Here is a 25,381-nt window from a genome sequence, read left to right as displayed (position 1 = left end):
GAGGAATGAGACTTATTTCCAGATGTGATATTGGTTCTGCAATAACACATATACTGCAATGGGCTATACAGATAAGATATATTATTGAAAGTACTCCTTCATTAGTTATAAATCTGCCAGAAAAATTACTGCTTACTTAAGATATTTTTCTAGTGTTTGAAGGACGTTTTTTGTTCATTGAGAACTAAAGCTTCCCATTTATATAAATTATGAAAACAAGTTCTCACCTAAAGAGTAATTCAGAGTGACACAAATATGAAGAGCATCTAATAAACAGTAAAGAATCAAAATATATTGTATGCTATAACATAAAATGCATAACTTACTCTCTGATCCATTTACAAAATTGCATTACATAAGATCACAAGTTAAATAGTTAGAAGTGTGACTTTAAATTAAATTGAGAGAATTGGACTCGAAAAATTTGAGAGTCTTTTCTTTATGCTTCAATAACTCAGAGTTATACTTTATACAAAAGTAAATGCTCTTATAAATTTAAATTCTAATAAAATGTTATATGAAGTTTTAGAACATTAAGTCACACAGAAAATATTGACTGAGTACCTACTACAATGGTTTTAGAAATACAAGAGTAATGAGACAGATCTAGCTCTAGTCCTTACAGAGTCTCTATTGTGGCAGAAAGAGAGTTGAAATGAACAAAAAGTATGACAAGGGTCACAATATGCCTGTTAGATTAAATGACCTAGTTATTGGTTACATGCAACTTTAGTGGTTGGTTTTGTAGAGATAATATGTGTGTGAGATATGTATATATGTATGTAGATATATAAGACTTATGTAATGTATATGCAAATACATATACAATGAATAAAAAATCACCTATGTATGTTTATACAGGACACATTTAATTAGATATAGATGTACAATATATGTATGTTTATATTATATATGCATTATAGAAGATACATGTATGTATATATCTGTACATAATACATAAATATTTCACTGTTTATGAAAGAAAGCAAAAGGTGAGTATGGTTAGAGGGAAAGGTAGGTTAGAAGCTTTCAATAAAAATTGTCATAAGATGACCAAAAGGATTACCTACTATAGAAAAAAGAGTTAAAGAAACAGGAGGGAAGAAACATAAGATTGTATAAGATCTCCAAGAAAGTATGAGAAGGAAGTTCAGAACACGAGTTGAACAGGAGGACTAAAACATCCTCTGTTGTACAGAGAAGGAATTTTAACAAGTAATGAAACTGTTATATTTATCCATCTGCTAGCAGAATGTTGGGACAGTTTTCATTTAAGTGTTATTATTTTCTTCATTGCCATAGGAAGCTAAAAAATCTTTGAGAGGGAGGAATGGAGGAAGCTGTATGTGCAAATGATAAAGACATTTCAAATGAGTGCTGTGGATAACTACAGAGAGAATTGGAAAACACTAAGAACCACCAGGCAGGATCAAGACTGGTCAATGCTGGTCATCATTAATGGGCGTGTTACCAACTTTCATTGTTTTGTAATTCTCTCTAGCAGCTCTAGTAGGAGAATGGAGATGATAGGTTAGTTTAAATGATCCAAGATTGGGGTTTGGCAAACATATGCAAAGGAAGTCCAACTGAGGTGGAGAAATGAGATATTAACAGGATAGTAATTTGTAAGCTAAATAAGGAACATGATAAAGAAATGAGAAAAGGCTAACAGTTGAGAAAATACATCAAGTTCCTAAAGTGTGTGAATGAGACAAAGAACTGAACTACTCTACTCATAATGGAAAGAAAGAACTGGAAGGAAGGAGACTGCCATAGATTTGAACATCTCAATTTTGGATGCAAAACCCTTCACAGCAATGACAAGGCCCAGGTGTGACTATGGGATATGAGGTTGAGGCATAGGGAGACCAGACCAAGAACTGAAAGGGCAAGATGTCATTTGTGCAAGAACAAAGATGTTACATTTTCCCAAGAGAGCAATAGGAATTTTATTTTTTCAATAGGACTTTGATGAGAAAAAAAAGAAAGAAAGAAACATAAGACTTGAGTTGGGTGCTAAAGTCTTCAGTAAAATATGGAAAATTATTTGAATATGAGCAAAATGAAGCAGGAAGAATAATAAAGGGTGATAGAGCTGAGTGTCACAGCCTAAAAGTATATAAATTTGTAATTAAGAAGAGGTACAGAGGTTTAGAGGCTTCCCTGAAATTTGAAATCAAAGGGCAAATGACCCATAATATTCCAATGTGAATTCTAAAAAATATACACTTCATAAAATCCTTAATTCTAAGTAACTACTTAATTATAATATGGTAATTATAAAGTACAAACACTGTAAGTGCCAGTTGACAAATCCTTACAAAATATACATACCATGTAACTGCCACCCAGTCAAAATGGCAAAGATCACCAGGACCCCAGAAGCTTGCTTCCTCCTTCTCCCAGTCATTACCTGCCCATGTAAACAGGTAATTACTAATCTGACTTCTTAATCAGGGATTAGTTCTGTCTATTTTTGCACGCTTCCATAAATAGTTTGACCCCATTGTTGGCGTATACATATGTACCAAAAGACACTTAGGAAAGGTTCATGACAGCATTATTTTTAATAGCCACTTTCAAATTTTAACCAAGTCAAGCTTGGCAGGCACTTCATCTAGAAATCATGTGTGTTTTGTCAAGTTCAATGTTTGAATGAAGTCCCAATGAAAGGTAGAAAGAATTAAGATGAGGCTCTGAAGCTTTAACCCTAAACACAGATCATCAACATGGAGCAAAATACTTGGGAACATTTAGTATCTGTTTATAACTATGAGTCCTTGTCCATGGGTAGGCCTTGACTCAAAGATGAATTAATCAACAATAACACAACAGATAGAAATAAAGTTAATTTTAGGCACCCATCACAATAAAGGTATTCTTTTAATGACTGCATAAATATTATCTCCATTATCTTTGCACTCATTCTGTGAGTTTGCTATTATTCTACCATCATTTTATAGGTGCCCAAACTGAGTCATAAAGAAGTACCATTGTGGAAAACAGACTCCTATCTCCACCTAGGATTTGAACCAGAATCTCTGCCCCAATGGCAAAGTTTTTGACAGACTCCTTCCACACCAAACCCTAACCTCCTTGCAAAGATTGTAGGATTCTAACTACAAATGCACAGGAACACATCTGCCACTCTACGGCAATGCAGAAGAAATTTGAAACCTGAACTATTCAAATTTATAGTCTTTGGTGAGTATCTCTGAGGTCCACATTTTCCCTTCTCCTTGGTTAATCTAGAAAATTTCAGAGGTTCATCTTCACTATGTCCTTGTCTTATTTCCAGTAACTGCAAAACTGATACGATTTTTATCCTAAACTTACATTCATCACCAGTTTTATTACAAGAGTTGATGCTGCTAATGAGTGAAGGAAAGATGGTGTATAGATTAGTAGCCATACTAAAACCACTTCCAAAAATAAAAACAGAAACCCTGTAACATTGCATTGATGTTTTCTATCCTTTAAACAATTGCCAGCTGGTAAAATAGGCAAGACTTTTAAAATTTTAATGTCCCCTTTATGGTGATGGCAGATGAAACAATCTTGCTTGTATCACTTCTTAATTCAGATTTATTGGGTATCTAGAGATTTATATTCCTTTCCCATAGTACAAGAATAAAATGTAATATGCAATTAGCATTTGAAATCTTTTGAAGATGATGTGGTTGTTGGGGATGACAAAGATGTTATGATAGCAATAACCCTCAAGTTTCTGTATGCTTATGCACACTTGAAGCTTCTATATTTGCTTAAATGCATACAAAATGTGGAGACAAATATGAATGTGGTATTCTTTTATATGAAATGACATGTTATAGTAGGTGGAAGAATATGATATTACTGTATTTAACACTCAATAAGTAGCATGTGAATTTGTGAAGAGAAGGTAGATGCATTGTGTCTTATAACCAGTAAAAGATACCTCATTATCCAAAAGTAATGATTTTTCTCTAATTCATTTATCTTCGAGTGATGAAATGAATGCATCTTTCAAACTTTGTGAAAATTCAGTATAACTGATTATTACTCTAAGATTCAGAAGTATTTTGTATATTTTTAAGTCATGATTTTCCATCATTATTTGATGTAAAAATATTGTTTTAAAAAAGCAATTAAGGAAAACAAAAGCCTAGTGAACTTAAGCATCTGTTTGAAAGTATTCTCATTAACTACAGTAATAAAAATGATACGATGTACTATGTTTGCTGAACAGAGGGAGCCCACAGCACAAGCCAGCACAGAAATGAAGGGGTTACTGTTTATCAGTGTACAATAGATGGAAAATGCACACTGGCTCTCAAGTTCAAAGGGCTTGAGGGAACTTTGGTAACTTTATCCCCTTTAGTTGCAAACTGCCAGGCGGCATATGGTTAACATCCCTTTTTGGTGTTATTTTTAAACTTGTTTATAAGACATAAATGAAAAGTATTCTAAACCCAATAATGACTTTTTTCTATGAATGGAAACTTGATGGTGATGGCAGTAACTCTTGAAGTTTCCCTATCTGATCACTTTTCTCTGAGGAAGCAGGAGTGTGAACTGGAAAAACCAAAATCTAAAAGCATAAAATAGTACATTGTTACTCTTCTTTTTTCCCCCTCTGAGTTTTCCCAAGCATAGGTATTCCAGACCTAGACAGCTAAGATAGTTGAAAAGGGGATTTAGAGAACTGTCAAAAATCATTTGGAAAAAGAAAGTGTCTCCACATTTTCCATGAATCAAATGGTAACGAGGGAATATCATTTTCTGACTAACTTAATTTCTGACTCTATAGCAGCTAGAAGCTTGGTTCTCCTAAATCACACAAGATATTTATTAAGGGGGGGGGGGAGCCAAAGGAAGTAATAAATGTCAAACACTCATCAAAAACAGGCTGGGCACTTTATTTATTTATTTATTTTATTTTCGTCTCTACTGGAGTTCTTTGAACTTACAATAAGTAACCCATCTGTAGTTCAAATCTACTGTAAAGCTGGTTTACCATGCTACTTGTTTTAAAACTTACATCTTTCTCCAGGAAATTAGGAAACTGGGGCCATAATGCATTGTTAAATACAGCCCTCTATTCCTGTTAATTTTCTTTGGTATATATTTAGAATTCTACATAATGCAAACAGGTAAGATTTAAAGTAGGAAGAAACTGTAACACACAAGTCATTTGTTTTAAGACAAGAATGTGTACCTGCTCTGAAACATGGCTCCTCTTGGGGGCTCACCAGGCTCTCCCACTAGAAATTAAATGGTGCCTGCTGTGGTTTTCCCTGCCCCATCTCATCTACTATGTGTGCAATGGCTCTCCCTAAATGAAACTGAAAAGCAGTGCAGACAAAGAGCACAGGTTTTGCGTGTGCTTATTTGTGGTAAAAGTTGGTACAAAGTTGCTAAAATATAAAGAAAATGGTCTCAATGGAATGAATGGTGTGACTCAAACAACTTAATAAACCAATGAAAGAAAAAAGCATGGGCAGAAATATGATAAAGTTTATCTTCCTATTTTAGACAAATTAAGTAGAATGACATTTCATTTCTTGCATTTCATACCTTTCTGTGATAACACAAATGCAATTGCAAACACTCCTGTGATTTATCTGATGTGAGAGAAGACAATCACCTCAAGCTTTGAGATGCAGGCCACTGTACTTGTGTTCAAAGGTTTGATCTCTACCTTTCTTCTGACAACACTTCCCTACACAGGGTCAGCACATGGCTGGTTCCCCTCGGTTCAGCATACAGATCCATATCCAGCACCTCATTTACTTGGGGTGATCCTTTGTGCAGTCAGGGAGTAGATGAGAACCCTGGCTCTCAAACCAGTCTCCTCATTATAGGCTCCTGTTTCCAGAGGTCAGATGCTGCCCTTGCTTAACATGACTGTTATTAAATTCACCTCACTTCCTGTGCAGGATGGGTATTCATAGACGGATGTTTGGTAATGTGATGTTTCCACTGAACTCTTGAGAAATTCTTTTCCACCATGTGAAAGTTCAAGGGAAAGAGAAGATGTGACATGGTAATCCAAAGAAAGATTTATATGCTGTATTTTGAGAAGATAATTCTATACTTTTAAATATTACTCTCTGAACCTCATGAAGAAAAAAACACTGGAATGATCACTTTGGGTTTTGCAGGATTTCACAGATTTTCAGGCAAGTAAAAATAATCTTTCTTAAGATTCAGCTTTTGGCCATCTGATAGTTGAATAATAATATTTAAATATGTCTGGTGACAATGAATATTTGCTTCGTGTGCTTTCACAGAGCCCTGAAAACAGTCTGTCAATATTTATTTATTAATCAGTGCTACTTTACTGCTCCAGAGACAATGAGTAAATGCCACAACCAAAATTATAACCCAGGTCTCCTCGTTTCCAGTCATAAATTTCAACCACAAAACTGAACTCTTCTTTCTAAGGTATTGCTGTAGGAAACTAGTCTTATTCTAAAGCTAAAACTCTAGGGATTATCTAAACCAGAAGGGGTGATTATTTTTTTCTTTTCTGAGCTGTGGCTTTGCCATCTGTTAAATTTCCCTTATTGCACAAAACTGGTTTCTATGACCAAGAAACTAAAGTTCTGGCAAAGAAATAGGGTTATCTTTTAACTATTTTTTATTATTGAAACCAATGTGTTTGTACAACCTCAAATATTGAGATGCCCATATTTTACATATTCTCATATGAATTAGTTTTATCCAAGATTCAAATAAAACATTTGAGCATTCAAAAACTCATATTGTAATTTTAATTAGTCAATGATGATTACCAGTGCTTCACTTTGGTTATACTTCAAAGGGTAGGTTATCTAGGATGCTATATTTAAAAAAAAAACACTTCTATTGTATATATCTTATACAATCTTTAAAGGAGATTTGTTTCATATGTCCTTGATGTGAATATTACACTATTACCAGGGTAAATTAGAACCAAGGAGACAAGTACATTTTGTTTCTCCTCTATACCTTCTACCATCCATTCTGAGAATGGAAATTGGTTCCCTAACCCTGTGCCAGATCGACTTCTCAGGTGAAACATATGTAAGATGTACATATTCGTGTGTGATTGTGTGGATTGCAGAGGACCAAAGGAGAGGTTTGGGGAAGTGTGATCTGAATATGCTACTGAGGAAAAAACAAAAGAGAGCATGAAAATGAGTAATTATTAACATTCTCACAATAAATCCCAGGTACTTGTTTTAGAAAATAAAACAGAAATATTTATGGTGTTGGGAAAGAAAAGGAATCTTTGCTTCCTAAGATCAAATGTTGCCTAGGAGAAGATGTAGATGTCATCAATGAGATATGAGAAGATATTAAACAAGCTATAAATGAACTGAGCAATTAGTTCAGTGGAAAAAGAAAGAAGCATACTTGGAAGTACAATATGTCCTAACGTGAGGGCAGCTGTTCTCTAGTGAAACAGTGACCTAGAGTAGGGCTCCTTGTGAGGGCCAGCACCACCAAGACTTGCTAAGTTGCTTCCTTGTGTGCTTAATTCTTTCAAAGATATTCTCTTACACTTCTTTGCATCTGCAACAAATAGAATGGTAGGCAATAAGATATAGCATATAGATGTAGGCAGTGAGTACTTGTTAAGTGAACAAGTAAATGAATAAATGAAAGAATAAAACATGAGAATGACTGAAACATTTAATAATAGAATATCAATAGTCTCATAGGAGAAAAAGATAAATAAAATAAATTCTCTCCATAATAATGTCACAACATGTTTAATAAACACTGTGTACTAGGCATTATATGGTGTACACTACTAATTCTATTTATCATTCTCACAGTCATTCATGACAATGAATATTATTATTCTTTTTCAGATAAGATCCTCAGGTCTGCAGGACCCTTTGGAGCAAAAGGATTTTTATATGTAGTTGACATTACCAGTGAAGACCTTGAATACTTATATTGAAGATCATCTCTAAGTTTAATTCTACCTTTATCAAATTACTGTTTTTTTTTTTAATCAAAGGAGAAACCATAGAAGTATATCTTTTGCCTAATAGCCATAACACTTTAGTATTGTTATATTTCTTTTCTTATTTTTTCTTTTTTTTTTTTTTTTGGTACTGGGGATTGAACCCAGGGGCACTTAACTGCTGAGCCACATCCCCAGCCCATTTTTCATATTTTATTTAGAGACAGGGTCTCACTGAGTTGCTTAGGGCCTCACCAAGTTGCAGAGGCTGGCTTGAACTCTCCATTTTCGTGCCTCAACCTCCCAAGCTGCTGGGATTACAGGCATGTACCACAACACTAGGCTGCTATATTTCAATATATAATCATACTAATGTATTATTCAATGAAACATTCAATATTTAAAGATGGTAACTCTTTTATATTAACTTACTTCCCATGGGAGGAACAATTAAATAAATCTAAATGCATATACATTCATAACTGTATGTGTATCTGTTCATTTACTTATAGTAACATGGGTAATAAAACAACTTCCTAACAAATACAGTCAGTAGAATCATTTAAACTTAAACCAATTTTCATTTACCAGTCCTAAATAGAGTATCTCATGGTTTGGTAGACAAATAAATGCTTTTTTTCCTATTTAAATTTCAACAGTCTTACAGGTCAATGAGTATTTTGTAAAGTGTAAACTAAGAACTTGTGATTCTTCTGCCAGGTTTTATTCACTATGTCAGGATCAAGCTCACGAAGACAGTAGATATTTCATGAATGATCCATGGGGACAGGAAAACGATGTAGAAGGAGAAGAGGCTATCTTTCAAAAGGTATAATTTTTAATATAAGATTATAAATTTATAAGTCTTCTTAAATGCAGCATAATTTTAACAATAAAATGTGGCAATTATATATTTTAGCAAATGGAATTTTAATTTTTTTTATCTTAACCTTTGTGGTAAATATTTTCCCACTACTTCAATTTTTTTTAAAGATATCCTTAAATTCTATAATACATTGACTTGTGTGGATAAGTGCTTGACTTTATGCTCTTGTTTAATCTTATGAACCAAGATCAGATATGTGCAGGCAGGAATGCTTGATGTCTGAGAGTCTAAGTTACTCCCACTCAGATAATCTTATAAGTAGTGCAGAACACAAGGTTGGAGTCCTTGTCTCAGAGCTAGAGATTCCTGGTCTTCTAGAATCTATAATTTTATTGTTGGCAATAGAAGATGTGGCATTTTTTCTTAGCTTGTCTTTGCACTACTTTTAGTTTCCTCTATGGAGATATTTTATACTTTATGTCCCTCTGTGTCTATGAAGTGAGTTTCATAAAAGTATCTAACACATAGCATTGTTGTGAGGATTAAATTAGTTTACATATATAAAGCATTTCTAACATGTTTGGCACATAATCAATGCCATGTGTTTGCCATTTCCTCTCTCTATATATCTATCTCTGTCTCTCTGTCATTCTCTCTCTCTCTCTCTCTTTCTCTTATACACACACACACACACACAAACACACACACACACACACACACACACACATTACCTTAAAAAGTTATCTGGAAGCAATGTTCCATGCTCATTATTACCTGCTTTGGATTTTATAGTATTTCAAAGCAGTGGATCTATTTTACATCTTTCTAGTGCTTATTAAACAGAAAGCACAATAGACCAATGTGATAATTCCATCATGATCATAATCATGACTCTTGTTCCTAAAGGAAATAATCCATCCCAATCTCAACTGTACTACAATTAACAAATCTTTCCTTTATAGTGTTAGAACTATGAGTTGATTAATGGAAACAATAATCTATTCTGGCAGATTTCAAACTGTTCAATGTAAAACAGCATAAGCTAATTTCTTTCTAAATATAAATTGTAAATATATTATAACAGAATTATCACTGCTGTCTTAAGGAATGGATGATTGATCCTTCACTACTGATTATGACATTATTTTACCTTTTCTATTTCTTGTATTTATTCAGCCTTTCTTTTTGTCTTAATCAGATGAAGAATATTTTAAATATCCATAAGTCTGCCTTCTTGCTAATACAAGTTTACAAATTCTTTTCAGCTATTCACATAGAAGGAATACTTAAGACATTTCAACATGAAGATTCCAGAATGGGTTAGGAAAGAATGTAAATATTTGAGGAAAATAAATAGTAACCTGAAGCAAACTACTTGGGGGGTCTACAACAATGGGGATAATTCTTTCTCCTGTTCCTTTTAATTTTCTTGAATATTTATGCATTGTGCTTCTGGCTAAAGATGGCTGTAGAAGAGCCAAAATTCTATATGAAAAATTACTCCTGTGGTTTTCTCTGGCTCCTGTGACAGCAATAAATTCAGGGATACTAGATATATTAAGATAACGTATTTTCATTAGATTTCTAACCCAATTGTGAATCCATGTGGTTCAGATAAAATGCATTGTGTACCCAGATCTAAGATGCTTGTCATAACCAGATCTGAGATGCTCATCAAAACCAATCTCAACTTCAGTGCCTTGGAGCATTATTCCTCATGAGAAGGAGTCACATTCATGTCTAGAAAATATAAAATCCAGTGTTTGGAGGGGTGGATGAGGGAAGGTTTGTAAGATCTTTTGTAGACTGCAAAGGGCTAACTTGCACTGGGACAAACTCCCTCATCTTCTACCTTTGCTTTGCTCCAAAATGGAAATGTAGGCACCAAGTCACAATTTCCTGTTAAATCATCCAGGGTCAGAGTATCTCAATATTGGTTAGTTTCCAGATTCTCACAAGATCCCTAGCAACCTAACTAATAACACCATTTCCTGCTCTGAGTACCTCATTTCAGAGATCAAGGCATCTACTTAAGTTTTTTTTTGTTTGTTTGTTTTTGTTTTTGTTTTTGTTTTGAGTTTTCAAAACATTAGCTGGAGCAGAGAAAGTTAAAGATCCCTGCCCCATATACACCCAGGAATGAAGGCTAATATACAGCAAATTTTGAGTTTATAATCACATCCAATTATCTATCTCATTCCAAAGCTCAAGTACATATTCTTTAAGTTACTATTTTTCCTTTAACTTGTATCATTTTTCTGTGAATAAAAGAAATAATGGTCTAAATTCAATCCTAGAATGGAGCCCAGTAATCAATGGAATGGTCCCTTACACATGTCAGATGCCTGAAGTCAAGTATTACTTAACCTGAAACCACTAACAGTTTTCTGCTCTTTGAGTATTTTGAGATCCATTAACAGATTTTTTTGAATGAACTATACTGTTCTTATTTGACCATGTCCACCATGGCTGCCTCTATTTAAGAGGTCTCATCCCTGAAACCCCCTCTTTCTATCCCCTACAGTGCAGACCACTTTGCCTCATGTGAGTAGTCTTGCTGAGATGAAGCCCACGATATACCTCAAGCACAGGAGATTTGTAGGCAATCTAAAATAAATATGGAAAAACAATATAGAAAATTATTAGGATGGATGATTTTGCTTGAATGCCAGATTAAAGAACTTAAGTAAAATTTAGCAAGAAATTAGTGCCAACTCTCTTTAAATAGCTCAAAGTGGTAGTTTAGAGAATTTTTTTAAGCAGTATCATGGAAAACAATAGGCTGTTTCAGCAATGTAGAGTGCAGGTGAGAATGGATAGGAGAGGGCAACTGAAAATTAGGTGGCTTTGGAATGAGCATATAACCATGCAATAAGAAATCATTATCCTTTGACAAATTTTGGGAATTCACATTTCCTGAGTTAAGAAGAATGTATAAAGGGGACAGGGAGCTTATGAGTCATCTAGTCAGAAAGTGGTACTACCTAAAATTGTAATAAAATAAAAATTTAAAACATAATTGAAAAGAAACTGGAGGTGCCAACTGGCACACACATGGAAGGAAATTGCTTTAGCTGGTGAGTGAGAAAATAGGAATGATGAATTTGCTGAGGTCTGGTCACCACAGGACTCGCTAGAATGTTTTAGGAACCTTGTGACTCTTACACACAGAGCTTATTGAGAATATTTACATTCTTAAATATAAACATTACCTAATCATTGATGTCTATCAAAACATAGTTATATATTATTTATCATAATTATAGAAAAATAAAGATTATGAGTGAAATATAGTCAAATTCATGAATGTCATTTTATATTCCCTAATTTTGTTTCATTGTTTTGGATAAACACACCTGTTAAATCAATTTTGCCTATTTTAGTAAAGGTATATACATGATGCCATCTTTTGAAATACTTATATAATATTAAGTATATTATCAAGACTGTTTTCATGACTCTCTTACTTTTGTCCATCTTTCCTATAAATGCATGTGCATCAATACACAATTACCATCTTCTTGATGGTAGGATGGTAGGAATTGCTATTTTTTTTTAATTCACATAACCTAATAATTTTGCCTGACACTGAGTAATTTTTTCAGTAAATAGTATTAAGCTAAGTTCCTTACTTTACCCACCAAATAAACTTCCTTGGCATTTAAAAATGAATTTCTTTCTAATATGTATCTGCATATTTATACCTGTAACTGAAAATACATATGCTTTTGTCTGGAAGTTCTTAATATATATTAAAATGTATATAATGTCACAACAAGATAATCTTTAACTTTGCGACCAGGTCTATATAAAGTCAGAAACACAGCTGAAATGATTCAGTATTGACATAAATTTCTAAACTATTTAATAAAATCACCAAATATTCTTTAACATACACTTTAAACATTTGGACTAATGAAACAAAGTCAAAAGTGCTTTTTAGATATAGCTATGAAATTCAAGTTGTAATTTTAAAAAAGCAAATCTTTTTCCTTTACAAAATAATTTTAAATGCTTTTTTCTATTTCTCCTGTTAACAGCTTAATTGGTATATTTCTTTTAAATTACTTTTATTTGTAACTTACCTGAATTTTTAGAGAAGTAAATATGCAAAGCTTTTTTGAATTGTATTATTACATCTATGAAAATGGAATTGATGGCTATGAAGCTATGGTACTTTATTTCTATTCTTTAAATGTTATGGAAGGGAATAATTTAATTAAGTAGACAAACAGCTTCTATGCATTCAACTCTGTTGTGAACTACTGCCCCTGAACCTTCCTTCTTGTTAGCATCCCATTTAATGCTGGGGGAACTGTTGTCTTTGTAGTTTACAGTAGATACCATGCCTTGTCCCTATGGCCATGACAATTTGTAAGGTGGAAGGGACACCAAACATTGTGACGTGGGCTCCTTCCTTGGAGAAAGAGAGAGAAATCGAGAGAGAGAGAGAGTGAGAGAGAGAGAGAGAGAGAGAGAGAATGCTGAGCAAGAAAGCTTGCTTTTCCCTTCAACCTCCAGCTTGGTCTGCAGTAAAGAGTGAAGTCTACATGGGCCCAGGTAAAAATGAGAGATAAAGGCTCAATGGAACATTTCAGAGTCTACTTTAGCTGCACCTGAGGCAACTCTTTCCCTGTCCTTTCCAGTATTTTACCTTTTTCCTTAGGATAAATTGGGTTGGGTTTGTATAATTTCCCCCCAAAGAGTTTCCTTGACTTCCTCAGTTAAACAAGCACTCATTCTCAAGGTTATGAACAATTTACAACCCTCTATTACTCTGTCCATTTTTTTCCTTCTCTAGATAGAATGTCAGAATGGAAGCAAAAGGGTTATTATTATAGGCTTAACCTAAATGTGTTCTGATTTACTTTAAAGAAAATCATTTGCAAAGTTTGCTCTTTTAACAAATATCAAATTTCTTGAGACTCACCTCCCAACTAATCATGACCCTCCAGTGTACCCACACCACTCTTGAGAATTGCAACTACAGTGCAAAGAAAATGAATGGTTCTCATTAGCTTCCCATGCATGTGGCTGATCAATGAGCAATCTCATTACTCCTCTTGCTAGCAAAATGGACTTTGCTGTATAATTAGAAATATACTTGTCTTCCTTACTTCCTTAAATTCTTCCTTCCTCCCTCCTTTGTTCTTTTATTCTTTGGTTCTCTCTCTCCCCCTCAGAATTCTTTATCCTTTCTTCTATCAAACTAGATTAATAAAGGGCCTGAATCTGTTAATTGACAAAACATTCTGTTCATATCTCATACATATATTCTGCATAATTTAGCAATCTTCATCATCCTACAGCACTAAAATACTGTGTTCCTAGTATGCTGATTTTTTAAATTGTAGGACTTAAGATGCTACTTACTTGATAAATTTTAAAATACATTTTAACAAAATCTAAGAAGTGATGTGTGGTTTCAATTTAGTTTATCCTTGGCCATAATACTGATATTATTAATCCAAATGAATCCTGATAAAAACTGGGACATATGAATTTATGGAGATGGGAATTGTATGAGGTTAGTCTTTGAGCATTATAGAGATTTTAGAGCTTACAGGGACCTAGGAGATATTACAGTCAAACTCTCTAATTTTAAGGATAATTAAATTTAAATCAAGAAAGGATAGGGGAATTATATAAGATAAAACAGCTAATTGATAGCAGAGCACAGATTAAAATAGGGGTCACCTATCTCACAAGTGAAACATCTTGTTTTTGCATCATACTCTGTTTTAGTCTAATGTTAAGGAGAAAAACATTACTGCATCATCATCATCATCATCATCATCATCACCATCATTATTTACTTTTACACAATCAACTTTCCACACAGAACTTCATTTTCTTTAAAAATATTGATTGTTTCATATTTCATTGTTATTTTTCTCTGTGGCACAAGTTACTCTTGGCTACAATATTTAGTGTCTTTGGCATACACATATTTTTCCTTAAAACCTTTCATAGAATATATAAATACATTACAGCAATCAAAGTTATAATAAAATAAATTTTTAAAAGAGAAAAATAATTTAGAAAAATTAGAAAAATAATTTAGCTTCTGAAAATAAAAATCAAGCATTTTCTTTGTTATGAAATCATATTATTTTAAAACAAAGAATATTTTTTCCTTAAAAAACTTGTTGAGCCAGTGTGGTTGAAAGCAGGAATATTCAGATGGAGAATATGATTTGGTATTCCCCTGAGGTAAGATCAGTTTTCAAAGGATTAAGCTTGGAAATCTTCTCAAATGATTTACCTGCTTGTCTGGTTGGACATGGGAGCTGGAGTGCACGTAGTCTTGCTTTATTTTTCAGCCTGGGTGGGCTTAATTTTGTGAGCCAGGTAGAGGAATTTGTGTAAATTATTTTCCTCTAAAAATTTGCTCTTGGCATGATGGAAAATAAAAACTGAAACACCTGTGAGCCAAGTGCAAACATCTGTATGCCTTACAGAAGATCTGCAGCATATTCCACACCACAGACCTTTATTTGACCTGCTCTGCAAGAGGATACAAGTGAAGGGGTGGAATCAATAGAAGATGACAAAATTGAGAATAAATCCTACTTCCCCAGTTACTTCCAGCAAATTTAAATAGCTCTGCATGTTTTTTAGGTTTGCTGTTTATTGGCCTTGGGCCATGTATCTCTCTTCTTATATGTACATCTATTATTTGTTTGGTTTGCTTTCTTGTTTAGTAAATCTCAGAGACCCATTAGGATTAAGAGGTCTTTATGAAGGGAATAAGAAAGCAGTGGCAAATATTAAATTTCAAAATAATATACTAACAAAAATGTTTATAATATATAAAAATAATTTATAGGCAAATACTGTGTTTCACAAGTTGTATCAACAGCTCAATTTGTCAAAGCTGGAACTTTCAGGTAGATTAATCTACCTGATTAAATTACCTGGTTCACCTACTGACTAGGTTGGGAATTTTTTCAGTTGAATGGTACCCAGTTTAATTTTTTCATTGTCAATTCATATTTCTGATGCACTTTACTCTTGTGGGGCAAATTTAAAAATCATCAAATTTCTTAAGAATTATATAGGGACTGCATATTGTGGACAGCATCATCTTTCTTCCCAATCTTAGCCTGATTTCCATTTTCCTCTCTCTATTTTTCAGCTACCTCCTCTGAAATATGCCAATTTCAAAGACACACATATACATACTTAAAGCTATTAAAACAACAGGCCCACAAAGCAGAAGAACTTAACAGTTTTCAACTTCAATCAAAACAGCCTTCCAGAAACCACAATTCTGATTTCTTAACAATTATATCCACTGCATTTTTAATAGAACCATAAGTGTAAATAAGAGAAAACTGGGGTGTCAGCCTCATAGAGCCATTTTACCTGGTTCCTCACTAATTAAGTTCAGTGACCAGGTAATTTGGATACTTGAGGAGGTCCAAACAAACACAATTATCACAAACTGAAATAAGTCACTTGAGGTCCTTTATTCTTCAACCATGATTCCCCTCTTTAACCTTAACCATTGAAGATGCAGGAGAGATTAGCAGAGTGGGCATAAATCTGTCAGCACTCTTCAAAGGTCATGCCCTACTGATATCCAGGCAGAAAAATCACCCTCAGAAATTTAGGAATACACACTACCAAAAATGTAAAAATAATGATTATCATAATATGTTTTTTCCTAATTCAACCTTTGTTTTTGTTGTGAGATAATAGTATGTTATACTTCATAGCACTCCTTTCAAAAAGTATATGCAATTATGTTGTCTATTAACTCATCATTGTTCATCTTTCTTACCAGATTCAAGGCAGAAACCATGTCTGCTATATTGACAGACATGTTCAGAGTATCTGGCACTCTTTCTGGCACATCTTGGGTAACTGATGTCATGAATGATTGAAATAACTGAAACAATTTGATGAAAACAATACCATAGATTATAACAACAGGGACATTGCAATTAATCACAGAAAAAGACTGGAAAGCAATAAAATTTGGAATCTAAAATGAAAGCAAGACATATTTGCAACTGTGGAAATTTCAAATGCACCTGTTGCAGATTTGATGGAACTGGGACTCCTTTTTGTTTTGGTGACCATTATGGACACTACTTCCAGATGCTTGCCTCTGCCATTTTATTGACCCAATTATTGTTTAATTGTTTATTATTATATAATGGGCCATTCACATCCATTGCTGTTAATAATATATATGATTCAATTGACTAATAACAATAATAAAGTAATAGAAAAATATTTATTATTATGTTCAAATATGTTAAGAGATCTTACACAAAAAAACTTGGTTCTGAACAACTAGGCAACAAGATAACATTGTATTAATAGTAATATCTTAGGACATCTTTAATTATCACTTTATTTCACCCATCCTTTTGGTTTTATTTTATTCTTTAAGTTGCATCATTCATATTAATTGTAAATGAGACTAGATTATTAAGGCCAGGACTAAAAGATATTTTCCCACACTTCCACTAAGTTAGCCTTCATACAGGCAGGTCAGATTACACCATTATCTCTGAGCATCTGGAAAACTATACTATTTGATCCCTAGGCACCAACAAGCAATTCTTTAGGGAATTTTCTGTTTTTCCAACTCAGCTTCTTTTTTTTTTCCAGCATAAGAAATAAATAATAATCATGAGTTAAAATGTAAATGCAATTATTTTCCAATGGTATATTATTCAAATAGCAACAAGAGTTATTTTCTACTTTATACTTCTCAAAGTGTATCTATCTTCTCTCAAAGATATACAGCTTATTGTACATCCTAATTTTACAGAATCACACATTTTATATGCAAGGATATTTTTAAATTATTGGTCAGGTTCCTTGTCAGCCAGGTCTTTTGCTGATATATAATATAAACATAAAAATAACATTGCCTTTTCAGACAAATGAAAGCTTGAAGAATCAAGCATGAAAATCTAAAGTCACCTAAAATATTTTGAAATATTTGTCCAAAACTATCTATGATTTTCTTTAAACTTAGGTATTCATGTCAAGTGCAACAGCATGTTAGGAACAGTAGTAGAATGACAACATTCCTTAGCCCAGCAATTCCCAGAATGTTTTCTGTGGGACCTGAGTATCCTGCAATATCAATATATTTCACTCAATCTAAAGACTCTGTAATTTAACAAGCTTAAGTAATAGCAGAATAATCAGTTAAATAACTACTTTAGTCACTGCAAGTAACTCTAAGAATATTAAATATTTGTGCAAAGTGAATTTTAGGACAATAATCTAGTAGACAAGTTTTCCCACACTTTCTTAAATGTGAACATTTCCCCGAAGGCATATTGGAAGAGCTAGCCTTCCAAGGAACACATTTTGAGAAAGATTGTCCCCCTTGAAACCATCATTATATGAAATACTAAAATACTTGTAGGTATTGCTGGAAATGCTGAATGAGCAATTGCATGTGATTGGACATTCTATATTACAATGTACATATGTGCAGTTTCAGTTTTTTACATTCCCTGACAAATAGCTGCTTAATTTTTCTAGGATCTCTGTTTTGTTCCATTTTTTTCTTCACTGTGACAGTCATGTTTAACAGATAATCTTATGTTTCTGTTATGATCACATTTCAAGGTCATTAATTGCTGGTTCACCGGGTCCCTTCCCTAAATGCCTGGCCCATGTCATTCTATGGGTCACTTCAATTTCATAGTGAATTCTCCAAAGTTTGTTATCCTATTCTCTTCAGTTTAAATTAAAAATATTACTATATTGACATGGACTGGAAAAATACATCTATGAAGTTTTGTTTTCTTAATATAGACTTTTAGAGCTCCAAAAAGATTTTCAGAGATGATATAAATATCCAACTATTTGCAGTAGGGCACATTTTTAACCATTTAAATTTTGTCTTTTGCTTTTTACTGTTTTAAACATAAAAATATCTTTCCAGAATAAATTTAACTTATCCAAAGAAATTCACAGGTGGATGATCCACTGTGTAGTTTGCAAACTTGCCTTTAAAGTGTTGCAGGCCACTCTTGACTTGGTTAAGTTACTGCCTCCTGTTGATTCTGCTTTTCCTTCTGTCAGTAAACAATCTGCTATGCAGGAAAGGCCTCTGAAATTCCTAACAATTACTTCCCCCTCTTCCCACAATTAAGGGAGTAAAGAGAGGAAAGAGAATAGAGAAAAGTACACAGTTCTGCTTAGACTGTCACTTTGCATCAGTCTGAGAGGGAACACGTATTCCCAGCCTGAAAGGGGTTTCGGGAACAATTAAGCATGGCCAAGAGTGAAGCTGGGAAACATTCCAGCTTCTAGCAAGTCAAGTCCTCACTGTGTGATCTCCCAAACAAAACAATGGCAGATTAAACTACCAGAATAGATGTGCCTCCACTTAGAAGTATGTATATGGTCTGTTTACTGTACTTGTGCGTTATATGTAAAACATCTGAAACATAAGCTTTAAGGGCATGTGATAAGCACAGAGACCAAATGATTTATCTTCCAAACAAGGCCTCTTTTTGAGAGCAAAAGTCAATGCTATTAACAATTATATTGAGACAAATTATGTAAATCAAAACTCCCCTTACAAACCTGAATAGAGGAAATGCCTAGCAAAGTAGATTAAATAAAAATATTTAAAATGTCATATTAGTTATAACAACCTTATATTATTCTTATTGTTAGATAATATCTTAAAATACTAAATATACTTGAGGTAAACCTCCCATTCAAGTAGATGCTTTGGTTATTTTACAGGTTTCAACCCTACCCTAGTATATCTGGTATCATCATTTTACCTATAATTCAGACTGAGAGAGACTTTCTATAATGTATTAAAAGGGTGATTTCTGTCACTTTTTTGTTTCCTTATGCTTGCAAAAATGTATTTGCAATAATTTTAATAGACTTGATTTTGTGAGAATTAATTAGTACTGGGAAATATAAAGATGTAAAATAACATAAATTCACTACAGTCATAGATAATATATATTTTCTTCCATTTGTATAACTTCAGTTCTTACTCCATATTACCAATATTAATGACAAAAAACAATCTGACATTAGGAGAAAATAAAGGTACCAGTGTGAACATAATATTAGCTGTTTAATTTACTTCATAAATCATTTAATTACTATGATAAGTCAAGGATCACTTTAAAAGCAAAATGCACAGGTTTTGAAGACTTACTACCAAAAAGAATGTACAATATTTCATGAATAATTTTAATATTGATTACATGTTGAAATAATTTCTAACATAAATTACATTTAGCATAGAATATGGATGTGTTAATAATTTTAATGTAAGTTCTGAAATTTTTAAATTACTTGTATGGTTCACATTATATTTTCATTGGATGGTGCTGCTCAAGACCAAAGAAAAATATCCTATGTAAAATGGCAGAGAAAGTATTCACTATATGCCTCATTTAATCTTCCCACACTGACCTTCTATCTTTCCTCATTCCATGCCCTAAATCTCAGCTATATAATGCCATTTGATATTTACCCTACATTTATCTTTCATTTATTTGATTATTCAATAATTACTAAGTGTCCACGCTAAACTAGATAAGGCTAGTAGGTACTAGGGTATAGCAGAGAAAAAGAAACACACAATGCTTATCTTCATTGAACATGTCATCTCTAACTCTTCTCATTACATAGAGGGAAAGTCCTTTTTATCCCTTTCATGTTTCTTTTTTGTGAAATCACTTGCTGTCTCCTCAATCTGTACTTCTACAGTGTTTCATATATATTTGTTTAAAAAAAAAACACTTTCTTATATTGCATTTAATAGTTATTATGTTAATTACAAATTTTTCTTTAAATAGTCTATTAATTAAATCTTGGTGAATTCATTCAATCATATGTATGTCTTGAATTAAAAACCATAGCACAGTAGTACTTAATAAATCAATTTTAGAATGGATTAATTATTTTGCAAATAACATGGTAAAATTTTTAAATATTAGTTACTTCCACAACTGAATTAAATTTATTTATTTATTCACTGTGGTGCTGGGATTGAACCTAGGGCCTCATGCATGTTAGGCAAGCACTCTACCACTGAGCTACAACCCAAGCTTAATTTAATTTTTAAAAGCTGTGCTTATTTTAATTTGATTACAATCTGGCACTGTTCATTCCAACCCTCCTTCTGTTATTACAAATATTTTATGTTCTAATGTACTATCAAGCTCAGCAAATTTAGAACAAATTCAGCAAAATTTGATCCATGACTGGTGCCCTTATTACACTTTAAGCAATTCATTTAGTCTCCCTAAACACTGATCTCATTAGTAAAATGGATTTTAAATTACTACTACATGTTTCTATTGAAAAGACTGTAAGAATCTATTGATGAAATAGTGTATATTTTATAACAGTACCTCAATAAATATGAAATCAGAATAGTTAATTCTCAGTACATTTCCTTCAAAGTAACAAGATGTAAAATTTTGTTTGGTGGGTAAAGCATTAGCTAACTTCTGAAATCCAAGTAAAATTTATGGTTTCACATTTATATAAATGTGCTGCTTTGGAAAGTACTCTTGTTTCCCTCTCTCTCAATTACTTAAGGTATAGAATGAGAAGACTAGACAAAATTACATCTCTCACAGGTCTAAAATTCAATCAGTCTTTGTAGGTGTTCATGAAGTCTCTTAAAAAGTCAGCGGATCTTGACTTAAAAAGTCAATAGTCATGAAGTCTCTTAAAAAGACCAAGGTCTTTTCCTTCTTCCTTCTCCAATTCCAGTTGAAGATTCATTGGGCAGGCGTGAGTGATAATCAATTAAAATTGAATCTACTGGTATGAAGCCATGGGCTTAATATATAATACATATGTAGTTACAGATAGATATGTGAAGTTGTGCATGTGTATGTTGGGTTTTATCAATATATCTCCTTGCTCTGTCCGCTGAAGGAACCTATGGGTACAACATCTCCAACAACAATGAGTACATCTAATACTCAATCTTCATTCCACATACATTTTTCCCTGGAAGGAACCAGAACTTCTGACAGAAATGGCTGATCCGTAGCCTGTGACAATAAAGTTCAAAATGAGCCTGGAATATTATATGGGATACATAATGAGTCCCTTGAAGAATGTCTTTGAACATGTCAGAATGATAAAGGATCTAATTTGAAGGACTCCCATTGTCCAAATCTGGAATATTTATAAGATGTTTATAATATGCTGAGTAAAATAAATCTCATTAGTTTATACTGAAAAAACAAATAAATAAATGAATCAGAGAACATAATCTCTTTTTTTTCCAAGTTTCTTGGAAAAATATATCCAGAATAGTTTAATTAAGTACATTTTAAATTGAACAACACAGAATAAATTAACATTAAAAGATGAACAATCTATACTTTGCTCTAATGTAACCATGGAATTCACTCAAGAAATCTCATTATTACAGTAGTGTACCAACTAGATGCCTTCAGACAAATGAAATTAGAAAATCATCATTACACAATCTTAGTAATAACATAAGCAAGAAGTGGTAACAGTTTCCATAACTAATGGATGAAGTAAGATGAGAACCAGGATATTTATTTTGTCTCAAAATATCTCCTGTCAAAAATATTTATTGACTATAAAAAAATAGTCATTTTCTAATGGAGAAATCTAACTTGATAAATTCAGTTATCCACATTAACACCATCAGTAATGGCATACATCAATATCCTATGCTAACCATTAGGATGTGATAAGAAAGCTTTGTGCCTCTGCATTCCTGCCTTAAATGCACAATCTACCAGTAAGTTTAAAGAAAAAGTGGACAATCCACATTGATGGGTATTTTACAAAATGAATACCCTATAATCTTCAAAAATGTTAGAATTATAGAAGTCAAGGAGAGACTGAAGAACTGCTCTTACTTAGGAGATGAAAGAGACATGACCACCAAGTGCAAATGGCCATCCATTCATTTGTGATCACTGCCTGAAAGAACAGTGAATAAAGAAAGCACAAAGGATATGTGGGGGTTCTTTATACTATTCTTGTAATGTTTCTATATTTTTTTCAAATAAAATTAATTTTCATAATAAGATGATACTGAAGCAAAGCAAACAAAAGTTTTTTTTTTAAGTATATGAAATAACAGAAGAAAACTATACCCATTTTTCAGTGAGTCAAGGAAAATCCAATGTAATTGCAAAGAATGTGCAATATTGGCCAGTTCCACACTCTTAAGGTGATGTTTATCTTTTTTGTCTCTTGACAACTGATGTCATATTTGTGTAGCTTGTTATAACAAAAATCTTAGTGTTTGGCTTCCCAGTCTATTCCTCCTATATTTCTATAGATTTCTGTGTGTACTTAAATCTCACTGTATCTTGATCTTGAATAATAACTGCTGATGCCTTGATGGTGGGAATCTATTTTACCATTACCAGTGGCAATACATTTCAGAGTTAAAGATACACTAATTCCTTATTGTGAATTATGTATCTTTTGACAATAAAAAAGTAACTTTTGATCCATTAAATTGTTCTTTGAGAAATGCCAATATGTCTATTAAAATATTAGTATTAATAATAAGATATTTTTCTTTGAATTTTAAATAACCTGGTAAAGTTTCACCTACTATTTGGTTCTTAATTTTTGGTGAGAATTTAACAAATTTTCACAATATCAAATTTTGGGCATTTGATTTTTCAAATAATGTATCATTGGATGTAATTTTCTTGCCCTAAATGAGAAAATGTATCTTCTAATATAGAATTTTTTCACTTTACTATTATAAATTATATACCTTTTCATTGTAATTTTCCTTGATTCCATGCTTCCTGGACATTTTTAAACATTTTAAAAAGGTCATTTTCAATTTGATTTAAAATTCACTATTATGTAGGAAAAACGTGTTATATTTAAAATTTTCTAGTCATTCCTCTTCAGTTTTTAAAAAGCATTTCTTAAATCCTTAGCATTTCCTCTAATAGTTCAGAGTAAAGTTTTATCTCTTGAATAATTCAAGTTATCGCACAGGGATTAATTTCTCTCCCTCCTTCTCAATTACTATTAAGTTGAAGCTTTGGCTTGAGGGGGATGATAGTGATACAGAAATACTCCACAGAGGAGGTCTACAGAGAAAGGCCAGCATGAGGCAGACCACTTGAACCAAAAAGGAAGCAGCCTGGGGGGCTGCTGACATGAGTCATTGGTGGTCCCAGGGAGTCACGTGGCAGCTGAGAGGAAGTTAGTCACAATTAAGTTAGGGTGCTGACAATCCAGTGAACATCACTCATAAGCTATACTTGGATGGGGTCAGCGAGAGATGACGCACCATTTTTTCAAGAAAAAAGGGAAAAAGAGTTAAATTTCATCAATGAAAACCTGGGTTTTTCTCATTCAAACTGTTTCATCAGTTTGTAACAAATTGAAATCATTATAAATTTCTCATAAGTTTTGAAATTAAATAATATACTATTAGAACTAAAAGACTTTGTAGCTATATTTACCAGGTTCAAATCTCAGCTCTGTGACTGAGTATTGAGTACAGTATTGAGTGTTTTACTTCCCTACCTTAATTTTTTCAGCTATAAAATGAAGGAAATGGTTGATAACGATAAAATATTTACAAAGATAAACTAAGTCAACGAAGTTTCACCAAACAGGGGTCACATTGAGGGTGAGGACAATGTCACTCAAAGAACACAGACATTGGAGGTCAGGCTCAGAAGGCACAGATCTGATTTTACTTTTGTTCATATAAGACATATATAGGCACATTATCCAATCAGGTTAAGACACTTGTTAAAGCATGTAGAATCAACCTATTAATGAGCTATACGTCCTACTAATATAAACAAACCAAGTATCCCTAAGTGACTCTGTCCAGCAACAAGTCTTAGACAAAGGACTGGGGGAAGGGCAAGCTCCAGCACACAGCAAGAGGCGAGGCAGCACAGCGAACACACATCACAGCTTGCAGTGATGCCTATTGTGGGAGGCTTTCCTTCAGCTCTTGGCTCAGCCTCAGTAACTGTAAAGGCCTACAAGCCATGGTGAGTCTTTACCATTTCCTCAGTTTCCCCATCCAGACTGTTGGATTTATTTAATGCATTGTATCAGCAACTGCTGTCAAATAAGCTTGAGGAATGTTCCCTATGAAACAATATGTCAAAGCATTGCTAATAAGAACTCAATAAATGGTCATTGTTATTATTAAGATATGTTGTGATAGTGTTGAGTTTTTTATTCTTCTGTTATCTGCTATGAGAAGTAAAGAGCACAAGAGTTGCATTTGGCTGCTACCCAGAATCCATAATGAAGTGTAATTACTTAACCATCCTTTTAAAATGATCTTTTCCATAATATTCAAAATCACCCAGGCTCTTGACTGCACCTACCTTGCAGTGACAAAGGTGACACATATAGAAACCCCACCATCTGTGCCATCTGTGCCCATGTCAGATCATCATCTCTTTCTGGAATAAATCTATCATTTTCAAGGTACACAGTAGATTCATGTCTTTATAACCACTGCTGGATCTTCAAAGTTGGTTTTTAATATTTAAGTCTATTACTATTTTCTTAGTTGATTTCCTGTTGCAGTTCCTTTTTTGGCTATTATAAAATTATTCTATTCTTAACTATTGTGAATTGAGCTGCTATGA

At 33.1% G+C, this 25,381-nt stretch overlaps 1 protein-coding gene across 4 annotated transcripts in view; it reads right to left on the bottom strand.

Annotated features, from left to right (window-relative positions):
• The window catches only part of Sema3a (semaphorin 3A), a 459,630-nt gene that overhangs the window by 245,624 nt on the left and 188,625 nt on the right, over positions 1 to 25,381 (bottom strand). Inside the window, exon 1 of one of the 4 annotated variants that reach the window (XM_047562549.1) lies at positions 2,335 to 2,406. The exons of the other annotated variants lie outside the window; for them this stretch is intronic. The gene's annotated coding sequence lies outside the window, so the exon portion shown is untranslated. Of the gene's footprint in view, positions 1 to 2,334; positions 2,407 to 25,381 lie in introns of those variants that run through there. 4 annotated transcript variants of the gene reach the window in all.

This window comes from Sciurus carolinensis, chromosome 8 (genome assembly GCF_902686445.1).
Source record: "Sciurus carolinensis chromosome 8, mSciCar1.2, whole genome shotgun sequence".
Taxonomy (NCBI): Eukaryota; Metazoa; Chordata; class Mammalia; order Rodentia; family Sciuridae; genus Sciurus; species Sciurus carolinensis.
This window is presented reverse-complemented; position numbering and strand designations above follow the sequence as displayed.